An 11,207-nucleotide genomic window follows, 5' to 3' on the forward strand; every position below is an offset into this window, starting at 1 on the left:
TCAAATTATATGTTGAACACAATGATAATTTAACGTATACTTATTAATTCAAAATAATTAAATAAAGGCGTCGACAGCTAGAATAGAAGTATATATATTAAGGTTAATTAAAGCTTTTGCTTCCTCGTCTAATTTTTCTCCCTTTAAATCTTAGTAAATTAAAAAATATATATAAGGTTATACAATCTTCTAATTTATTGGCAATAATAATTAATTATTATATTTTAGTTATAATTAGCATTGAATTGATCTAAATTAATAAAAAATTTGAATTATAAGAATTTGTAACTACTTAAAGAAAAGTTGCAGCGTGAATGTATGACCGAATCACACGGTCCTTCATCTCACCCATCTCCAGTAACGACGTGAATGTACGAATGAGTCACTCGTCCTTGCATCCTTTCTCATTTCGGCATCAGTCAGCGTTGCATCCTCTGCCTCTATCATTACTGTCCTTGCACGAGAAGTGAATGTACGAACGAGTCACTTGCCCCTGCGTCCTCCCTCCTTCACTCCGGCATTAATCGGTATTGCATCCTTTGTCTCCACCATTGCTGTCCCCTGCACGACGTGCCGAACATGCTGTCCACGAAGTCACTGTTCGCATTATGCTTCCATGATCGTCGCGCCGCATCCCCTCTACCACTGTCGTCTTCGTTGTCACGCCGTTCTCCCTTCACCACCGTCATCTTCACCGCCACGTGCAACCCCCTCCTCGTGGAGCTACCGCTGTTTGCGTCGTGCCGTTAGTTGCGATGCTCATAATGCGTGCGGTGGTTCGCGTCTGCGCCGCCGCCGCGACATCCACCCCGACGATCCTTTGGGCAGTGCCGGTGCCCTCCGCAACCAAACCTCGTTGTCACAACGCGCGCTTTGCATGCGCAATTTTCTCCTCCGCAGGACCACTGCGGCACCCTCTCCCTTGCGATGTACATTGTCGTCATCCACTGCAGCGCTCTTCCTCTATCGATTTTCACCTTTTCAATCCGATAAAAGACACCTCCACTAAAAGACACATGTATAAGGAGACACATTAAGAAAACACATCCACAAAGATACTTCTATTAGACACAATTATTAAAAAAACACAGCCATAAAAAAAGACACGACCCAATAAAAAACACTTTCATTAAAAATTCGGTGTAGCGGTGATGGTGATCTTCGTGTGGAGCCACAATGGTGGTACTAAGAACATTGGTAGTTAAAAAAATAGGAGGAAGTGGTAAAATATAATTTTGAATTATGATAAATTTAAGTAATTGAGGTGTATATTTTTTATTTAATGGACTTTGGAATCCAGTCTAACAAAAATTGACAGGAGTTGATAGAATCCTTTTTGGTACGTAGTAGGGTTAAAAAGTTTACTAAGGTTGCTACGCATAATTATTTTTTGGGTTTCGTTAGGTGAATAATGATTTTTGTAAACAATGTAAACAATGAGTTTTAAAATTGGTCCAATAAAATAAAAAAATATTCCACTTTCAAATTATCTCCTAAACTCTAATATTAATATAACCATCCACACACCTAAATAATTGAACATCCACACATTATTAACTGTGCATGAATAAACCGAATAAAAAAGAATAACCATCCAATTAAAAATAATGAACATAATTATCTATATACTTATTGAATTGAATTTGTAACATATCTATTATTCACATTGTTTAATATTCTTATTATCTATCTATATTTTTTTTTATTTTTTATTACATAAAAACTCAATTAATTGTGTAAAACTACAGAAGAATTCAGTTCAACTATATACTCTCTTAGAGAACACTAATAAAAAAAATTGATTATGTTGGAAAGAGATCTATATTTTTTAATTTAATAAGAGAATGATATTTTTTTTACCAAATGTATGTTGAAAGATAAAAATTCATCTCCAATTATTTTTATATAAAATTAATAATAAAAAATATTAAATAATTTAATAAATTTCACTAACTTATTATTTAACAATTATTGACTATTAAATTCACATAAAAATTATTGTATTTGAGTTTTTCACTGTGATAAAAACACTTTCCTAGAACGGGGGAAAATAATTTTTAAAAAATGAAGTCAGTTGACTTTGTGAGTAGTGAGTAATTGTCGAGAGGCTAAATTGATTAAGACTGATATTGATCGATAACGATGTGAAGTTTTTCACTCACTTTATGCTTGGATGGTTTTCAGTTTTCACTCAACACAACTTCTTAATTAATTGTTATATATATATATATATATATATATATATTCATTTTGCTCCTTTTCATTGAACTATACAAAAGATATTCTCACTATTTGGTCATGCCATATGCCCTGTTAATTTATCATTATTTTCCGAGCTTTCACAACAATTTTTTTTTTAAATATTTTGTACCACAAGTTCTTATTATACTCATAATCAATAAAAAAAATGTCATTAAATAAAAATGTGAGTTATTAGTCATTCTTATTTTGACAGATATTTCTCTTATTAATTGTCTCTATACTTTATATGTTATGAACAACATTAACACCAAATAAAACCTATATTGATCAAACCATATCATTGTAGAACCTTTTTTTTTTTTCCAATATTGGATTATTAGAATTTAGGAGTGAATTTTTTAAAAATAAATTATATGTTATACATTGTTGTAGGTCTTTACAATGACGTTTTGTCTTTTCATAATAAAAAAATATTATTATTACAAAATATCAATATCGTTTTATCTTTTTATAATTAAAAAACATTTTTATTACAAAATATTGATGATATTTTATATTACTACTATAACAATGTAAAATATTAAAATAATTAAATATTTTTGTATTTCACATTAAAATCACCCCTATCACAAAAAAAATTAGCCTATCATTGTGACTTATTATATATGAACAGTTTTTTTTTTTAATTAAAAAAATGATTTGAAACCTGCGCATGCAACCCTTTTTCTTGCATGTTGGATCATGATCAGTGGCAGTTTTGGTGGCAAGTTAAAGGGTACAATTTGGCAAGTTTGTACATATGCACATTGATTGTTTCCTCCTATAGGAAAATTCCACAAATATAGTATATGCTATGCTATATATCCTTCAACAAGTTACGATGATGTTGATCTATGTTTTGTACAAGAACACAACTGTAGGAAAATGACTGGTATATATAATAAGATAATAAGATCCAATTTAATCATGGCTTGAATTGGAAAATAACCTTCTTGGTAAAAACACTTCACCCCACATACGATTTACTATAAAGGAACCATTCTTTTCTTTGTCCAGGCAGATCAACAGACACAAGAAAGCACAATCTATCTTTGCATGCTCACAAGCTTATTTATTGTTACTCATTGTGTAATTCAGTGTTACGGTTTTGGAATAATATTTTTTTTTATGAGAAATGTTAGAAATAGTATTATTACTAATAGAAATAAATACAAAATTGATTAGTGTTAACTTAAATATAAAATAAATTCAAAAAAATATTAATTACTTAATATTTATATATTTTTATATCCTGATTAATTGAACTTGTATTACGAGTTTTGAACTACGGATAAGATGATTGGTATGGCTTTGTCCTTAAAAAAGGAGTTTCGAAATATTTTTGAGTTGTAACGAGGGGCTATTTCCTTCACCATTAGTGGCTCTTGGATTCTTTCTTGGTGGGTACCTTTAAAATTAATTGTGATGCTAACTATTATAACAATGGTGTTCGGGTTGGTTTTGCAGGATTAGAAGGGAAGGTAGCAACGAGGCTGTCTGGAAACAACTGAGAGTCATAGTATTCTGCAAAAAGAGTTGTTTGTCATTTGGAGAGGCTTTCTTTTAGCCTAGACTCGGGGCAAAGAGATATTATATGTGAGACAGGCTATGTGGAAGCATTTACTTTTGTCAATAATTTATAGGATTGCTCTAGTTTTATTGATCTTTTGGTATTAAAATCTGAGATATCATATTTTAGAAATGACGTGTTGATCTCCGGTTGAGATTGAGAGATGCAAACACAATGGTAGACATCATGACAAGAAGATTGCAATGAGGACTCTTTCTCCTAAAAAGAAATTGAGAGTAGTATTCAGTTTCTTAAGCAGTTTTTTTATTTTTTTGTTATTATTTATTTTTTTTTAATAAAAAAAACACGTAAACTTGTGACAAATTATTATTTTTTTTTTTACATAAGAAACACTTATTTAAGGAAATAGTCAAATAATACTTACAAAATGTAGAAAACACATAAAATTTAAAACTAATAAAAAGAAAATAGATAAACTCTAATTCGATTACAAATTGTCTTGTTTAAAGTTAGAACAACAAAACATATTTTTTGAAAAATTAATTTCTAATAATTAGTAGTCACTTGTCAGTACCATATATTTTAGTTTGTTAGATGCTTTAACGTGTTTATGTCTGCATGTCACTGTCTACATTGCATAGAATTAATTGTTCATTCCTACAGCAAATATATATATAAAATAAATGAGAGAACAGTCACGGTAGAAGGCTCGTCATTTCAATCAAATTTAAAAGACGTGATGCATGCATATGCATGCTGTATTAGATCTCCAAATTTTGATAATTTTCAGTTTTTCACTCACGCACGATGAAAAGAAAGCCAATTTTAAGAATAATTAAAGATGTGAATAGAAATGATTAAATTATTCATGTAAAACCAGTTTCAAGTATTATGATTTGCAAATTATTTTAAAACATTATTTAAATACATAAATTTGCATGAGTGACAACATGAAATATATTTATGACAAAATATAGTATATGGTTTAAGAAAGTTGGCAGTTCAACAATTTGATGGAGTTCACCAAGGATCGAACTCTTGACCTTTTAAATTTAGTGTTCTAATATCATGTTATGATACCACTCATACCAAAAGCTTTAGTTGATGGAAAAAGGTAACACTAATGGTTATATCTTTAATACTCCATAAATCTCCATTATACACATTGTATAAATATTTCATTGGTTCCTCATACTTTTTCTTAATTTTAACGTTTGGCCATATTTCATATAAGAATTGGGTAATTATTTTTCTTAGATTTAGTCACAACTCATAATAAATAATAAGTCAAAATAATAATAATACAAAGTTACAAACTAAAAAAGAAGAAGAAAAAGAAGAAAGGAGGCAAATACCCATCTCTAGTTTTGATTGTGTAAATGTACATTTTCTAAATGAAATGTGTATTGTATTTGTTAGACGTGTTTATGGGGAGGCTCTGTCTCGGACTCGGGGGTTGGGTTGGGTGAGAAGTTGTGTTTTTTTTTTTCAGGTCTAGGCCAATTTGTTGGTTCAGATCATGACAAAAAAATTTTTTTTTATAGGATTCTAAATTCGATTGAATGTTTTTTTCGAAATATAATCCATCTTAGAGTTTTTAAAATCGGATGTTTTAGTTCTTTATGTCTTAAAATACAAAAATATTTTATTTCTGTTAGAGAATACCGTCTCTGTACATTAGTCACTAACGATGACTATCTCACATGTGTCTGTTAAGTGTCCATGTGTGCGAACTGGACAAATCAATTCTTGAAGAATTTTAAAAAAATCTTAAAACATTCTTTAAAAAAATTTTAAAATTTAAAATTGTTTATACCATGGCCTAACGCTAAGGCCCAGGAACAAATAAGAGGCCCAACTCCAAAGGAATTGACCCTCACTTTGCACCGACCTTCCCTCGAGAGGTCGGTTGTTACCACGACTTGCTCTAAAAAAGTCGGAGACAAGGATTAGCTGGCAGATAACACTCATTCAAGTAAGTAACTATTCCTAAAATCTCTCAACCCACTTCCAGGAGGCATATCCCAACTTCCCTAAGATAAAGGGACGGTTATTCCTCTTTAAAGGTGGAACTACTCCAACGGTGGTTATTGGCTCACCACTATAAATACACTGACATCCATCAGGTATTACTAAGTCCCAATACTCTCTAGACCTGCTTACTCCCTTGCTAACTTAGGCATCAGAGTGTCTTTGCAGGTACCACCCCCCCATTCTTTCTCATTTAGAAGTCGGAAGAAGGCCCGAAGACATAGATCCACTCGGAGGCTTCTTTCCTCAGACGATTAGGCTAACCTAAAAAGTCCAGCCCATTAAATCTCTGGTTACCCATTGTAACATTGGCGCCGTTGCCGGGGACCCAAGAAATCAACCAGTAAGGGCGGACAATTCACCAGAAGATGGTCATACGGCGTCCGATTCAGAACAAGAAAATCTGGACACCAGAAATAATGACGCGGACATGACCCTCCACCAAGGAGCAAACGACCAGCACAGAGAAAGCACCTCTGGGTTAAAAAATCCAAAGGTAAATTCTTCGGAGGGACGTGAATCAGGAAAAGAAGGACCGCCCCATGCAGCCGAGCTAATGAAATTGGTCCACGGTCACTAAGGTCGTTTGAAACAGCTGGAACAGGAATTAGAGCGACAACGACAGGCGGAGAGGAACCTAAGGGATGAGATAGAGCGACAAAAAGAGTTAGAGGAAAAACTCTTGAAATTAGAATCCTCCCTTAGAAGTCGGAGCTCCCGTGGCGACCGTGAAGATTCGCCCTTGGGAGGAGAGGATCTGTTCAGTGAGGACATAATGAGGGCAAAGGTTCCGAGAAACTTCAAAAGCCCTGATATGAACCTCTATGATGGAACCACAGACCCGAAGCATCATCTAAGCAACTTCAAAAGTCGGATGTATCTGACTGATGCATCTGATGCTACTCGTTGCAAAGCTTTCCCGACCACCTTGTCAAAAGCAACAATGAAGTGGTTCGACAGCCTCCCTCCAAGGTCGGTCACTAGTTTCGAGGACCTCTCGCGAAAGTTCTTAATGTGGTTCTCCATCCAAAAGGATAAAGTAAAGCACGCACCAAGCCTCTTGGGAGTAGAGCAGGAGGTCGGAGAACTTTTACGGGAAGACATGAAAAGGTTCAATAAAGCGTGCCTGGAGATTCAAGACCTGCCCACAGAGGCAGTTATCATGGGACTAGTAAATGGACTTAGAGAAGGTCCTTTCTCCCAGTCCATATCAAAAAGGCACCCCGCCTCCTTGAGCGATATACAAGAAAGAGCCGAAAAGTACATCAACATGGAATAGAATGCCAGACTACGAGAACCAAGTTGGCAACCTGGGCACCCTCACTCATCAAAAGAGAAGGAAAGAGAGCCCAAGAAAAAAGAGGAGGTCGGTCCCGATAGGCCGAGGAGATATCACTCTTATACTCCTCTAAAAGTTTCCATAGTGGACGTATACAGAGAAATCTGCAATACGGAAAGACTGCCGCCCCCCAGACCGATAAAAAATAAAAAGGGGGGAGCCGCGGCGATTACTGTGAATACTATAAGATGTATGGTCACTCAACAAATGATTGCTACGACCTTAAAAATGTGATAGAAAAGCTGGCCAGGGAAGGTCGACTTAACAGATATCTCATGGAAAGGTCGGACAATCATGGGAAAAGAAAGCGAGATGACGGGGACAGAAGAGACCCACCACCACAAACCCCAGAAAGACACATACATATGATGTCAGGGGGGTTTTGCAGGAGGGGGACTCACTAAGTCATCTCGCAAGAGATACCTGAAGCGAGTTCACCAGGTCGGGAGCGAATCACCCGACCTCCCAACTATTTCATTCATCAAAGAGGATGAGCAAGGGGTAATCCCTGGACACGATGATCCAGTGGTGATAACCATGATCCTGGAAAAATGCCCATCTCCACAAAATGCTAGTAGACCAGGGGAGTTCAGCCGACATCCTTTTCAAACCCGTGTTCGACAAATTAGGGTTGGACGAAAAGGAGTTAAGGGCCTACCCTGATACCCTGTACGGGTTAGGCGACACGCCAATAAAACTACTAGGGTTCATACCCTTCCACACGACTTTTGGAAAGGGAGAAAAATCCAAAACTCTGAGCGTAGACTTTATAGTCGTCGACGTCGGGTCAGCATATAATGCCTTGATCGGTAGGACTACCCTAAATCGGTTTGGAGCGATGGTGTCCACCCCTTACCTTTGCATGAAATTCCCAACATATGCGGGGATAGCAACAGTGTGGGGAGACCAGAAATTGGCAAGAAAATGCTACAATAAAAGCCTGAACCTGAGAGGAAAGGGCAAGGAAGTTCACACCATAGAGCTCGACGGAGCAAAAGTTAAAGAAGAGCTGATAAACCCCATTTGTAGGGTTTATCTTGTGCTTGATTTAAGGGATTTTATGACCTTTTACCCACATTTATCCATTGAAATAGCATGGTTTTATAACTTCTCCTTTAATTGTGCTTAAGAGTGAAAACATGCTTTTTAGGACTTAAAATAGCTAAATCTAATTCTCCTTGAATCCATTAGATGCCTTGATATGTTTGCTAAGTGATTTCAGATTTAGGAGGCAAGGATTGGACCAAGGGAATGAAGGAAAAGCATGTAGAAATGGAGAACTCATGAAGAAATAAAGGAATTGCAAAAGCTGTCAAGCCGACCTCTTCGCACTTAATCGACCATAACTTGAACTACAGAGGTCCAAATGATGCGATTCCAGTTAGGTTGGAAAGCTAACATTCGGGGCTTCGAAATGATATAAGATTTGCCATAGTTGCATCGCGCATAGGGGTGCGCACGAGCACGGTACACGGACGCGCCGATGGTGGCACATGATCCACTTAATGCAACTCGTGGCCAGCGATTTTAGAAGCCTTGTGGGCCCAATCCAACTCATTTCTAATGCTATTTAAGCCAAGGATCGAAGAGGGATGAGGAAGTTAGTTACCATTAGTTCATTCACACTCATTAGGATTAGTTTAGAAGTAGTTTCTAGAGAGAGAAGCTCTCTCTTCTCTCTAGAATTAGGATTAGGATTAGGTTTAGTTCTTACATCTAGGTTTTAATCTTTGCTTTCTCCTACTTCTACCTTTCAATTCCTTGTTGTTAGATTCATCCTTCTTCTATTCTTTTGTTGTAATTTCCTTTATGTTGTTCTTGTGTTTTGTTGTAGATCTACTTTTGTTTCTTCTACTCTCTTTCAATTCAATCAAGGTAATTCATAATAAATATGTTTCTTTTAATTGTTGTTGTTAATTCATTGCAATAAATGTTGTTAGATTCTATGCTTGTTGTCAATTTGCTTTGATTTTCTTTTGTGCCTTCCAAGTGTTTAATGAAATGCTTGGTTGGATTTTAGTATAGATTTTGTTCCTCTTGGTCTAGGTAGAGTAATTAGTGACTCTTGAGTTATCTAATTCCTTTGTTGATTGCTAATTAGAAGTTGCTAATTGATTTGAATGCCTCTAAAGCTAGTCTTTCCTTTAGGAGTTGATTAGGACTTGAGGAATCAAATTGATTCATCCACTTGACTTTCCTCCATGGTTAGAGGTTAACTAAGTGGGAGTAATGGACAATTTGTTATCACAATTGAGGAGGATAACTAGGATAGGACTTCTAGTTCTCATATCTTGCCAAGAGCTTTGTTAGTTGTTAGTTTATTTTCTTTGCCATTTATATTTCTTGTCTAAAATCTCAAAAACCCCAAAATAACTCACAACCAATAACAAGACACTTTATTGTAATTCCTAGGGAGAACGACCCGAGGTTCCAATACTTCGATTTATAAATTTAGGGGTTTGTTTTAGTGACAAACAACTTTTTGTATGAAAGGATTATTGATTGGTTTAGGAACTATACTTGCAACGAGAATTCATTTGTGAAATTCTATACCATCAAAAATCCAATCATCAAGAGCTGTGACCGCAACCGGGAGGCAAAACTGAGGAGGTACAGGTCGGAAAAGAGAGAGGAAAAAATACCAACATAGGAGCCGACTTGAAAAAAGAATTGAAAGAGAAGCTCATAAAGCTCTTACGAGATAATTCCGACCTCTTCGCCTGGAAAGCCTCTGACATGCCAGGGATAGACCCCGAGCTCATGTCCCACAGGCTCTCAGTATATCCTGGATCGCGACCTGTACAGCAGCGACGGCGTAAGCTCGGTCCAGAAAGGGCTCAAGTGGTAAAGGAGCAGGTAAAAGCGCTCTTAGAGGCCGGCTTCATCAGGGAGGTCAAGTATCCAACATGGCTAGCAAACGTAGTACTAGTCAAAAAACAAAACGGCAAGTGGAGGATGTGTGTTGACTACACCGACCTTAATAAGGTATGTCCTAAAGACCCATATCCTCTTCCAAGAATTGATACTCTAGTAGACTCCAGCTCAGGGTATCAATACTTGTCGTTTATGGATACCTACTCGGGATACAACCAAATCCCGATGCATAAGTCAGATCAAGAAAAAACACCATTCATCATGCCTAGAGCAAACTACTGCTATGTGGTCATGCCTTTTGGGTTAAAAAATGCTGGGGCCACATACCAAAAGCTGATGAATAAGGCATTCGCTCCCCACCTTGGGAACTTAATGGAAGTCTATGTGGACGAAATGCTAGTGAAAACCAAGTAGGATACCGACCTCTTGACAGACCTCTCGCAAGTCTTCAACACCATAAGGTTACATGGGATGAGGCTGAATCCCGCAAAATGCACATTCGTAGTGGAGGTTGGAAAATTTATGGGGTTTATGCTGACGCAAAGGGGAATTGAAGCAAATCCCGACAAGTGCAAAGCCATCCTAGAAATGAAAAGCCCAACTTGCTTAAGAGAGGTTCAACAAATGAACGGCCGACTTGCAGCCCTCTCCAGGTTCCTGGCAGGGTCAGCATTAAGATCCATTCCATTGTTCTTTCTACTAAGAAAAGGATGCCAGTTCGAATGGACTCCAGAGTGCAAAGAAGCATTACAGGAGTTCAAAAAGTTTTTAAGCCAACCTCCAATCCTGACCCGACCTCTAATTGGGGAAAAACTTGTCATATATTTGTCTGTAGCATCAACCCTGATATGGGAAGACGAGGTCGGGCAGCATCCTATATACTTCACCAGCAAAGTTCTACAGGGCCCTGAAATAAGGTATCAAAAACTCGAGAAGTTTGCGTACGCCTTAATCGTAGCTTGTTGAAGGTTACGGCCTTACTTCCAAGCTCACACAATAAGAGTCAGAACGAACCAACCCATGAAGCAAATCCTCCAGAAGACGGATATTGCAGATAGAATGGTTCAATGGGCAATAGAGTTATCTGAGTTTGACTTAAAATATGAAACTCGGACAGCAATAAAAGCCCAGTGCCTCACCGACTTTATGGCCGAATATGCAGGAGACCAAGAGGAAGAATCCACCACGTGG

The sequence above is a fragment of the Arachis duranensis genome, chromosome 6 (assembly GCF_000817695.3).
Source record: "Arachis duranensis cultivar V14167 chromosome 6, aradu.V14167.gnm2.J7QH, whole genome shotgun sequence".
In the NCBI taxonomy this organism is placed as follows: domain Eukaryota; kingdom Viridiplantae; phylum Streptophyta; class Magnoliopsida; order Fabales; family Fabaceae; genus Arachis; species Arachis duranensis.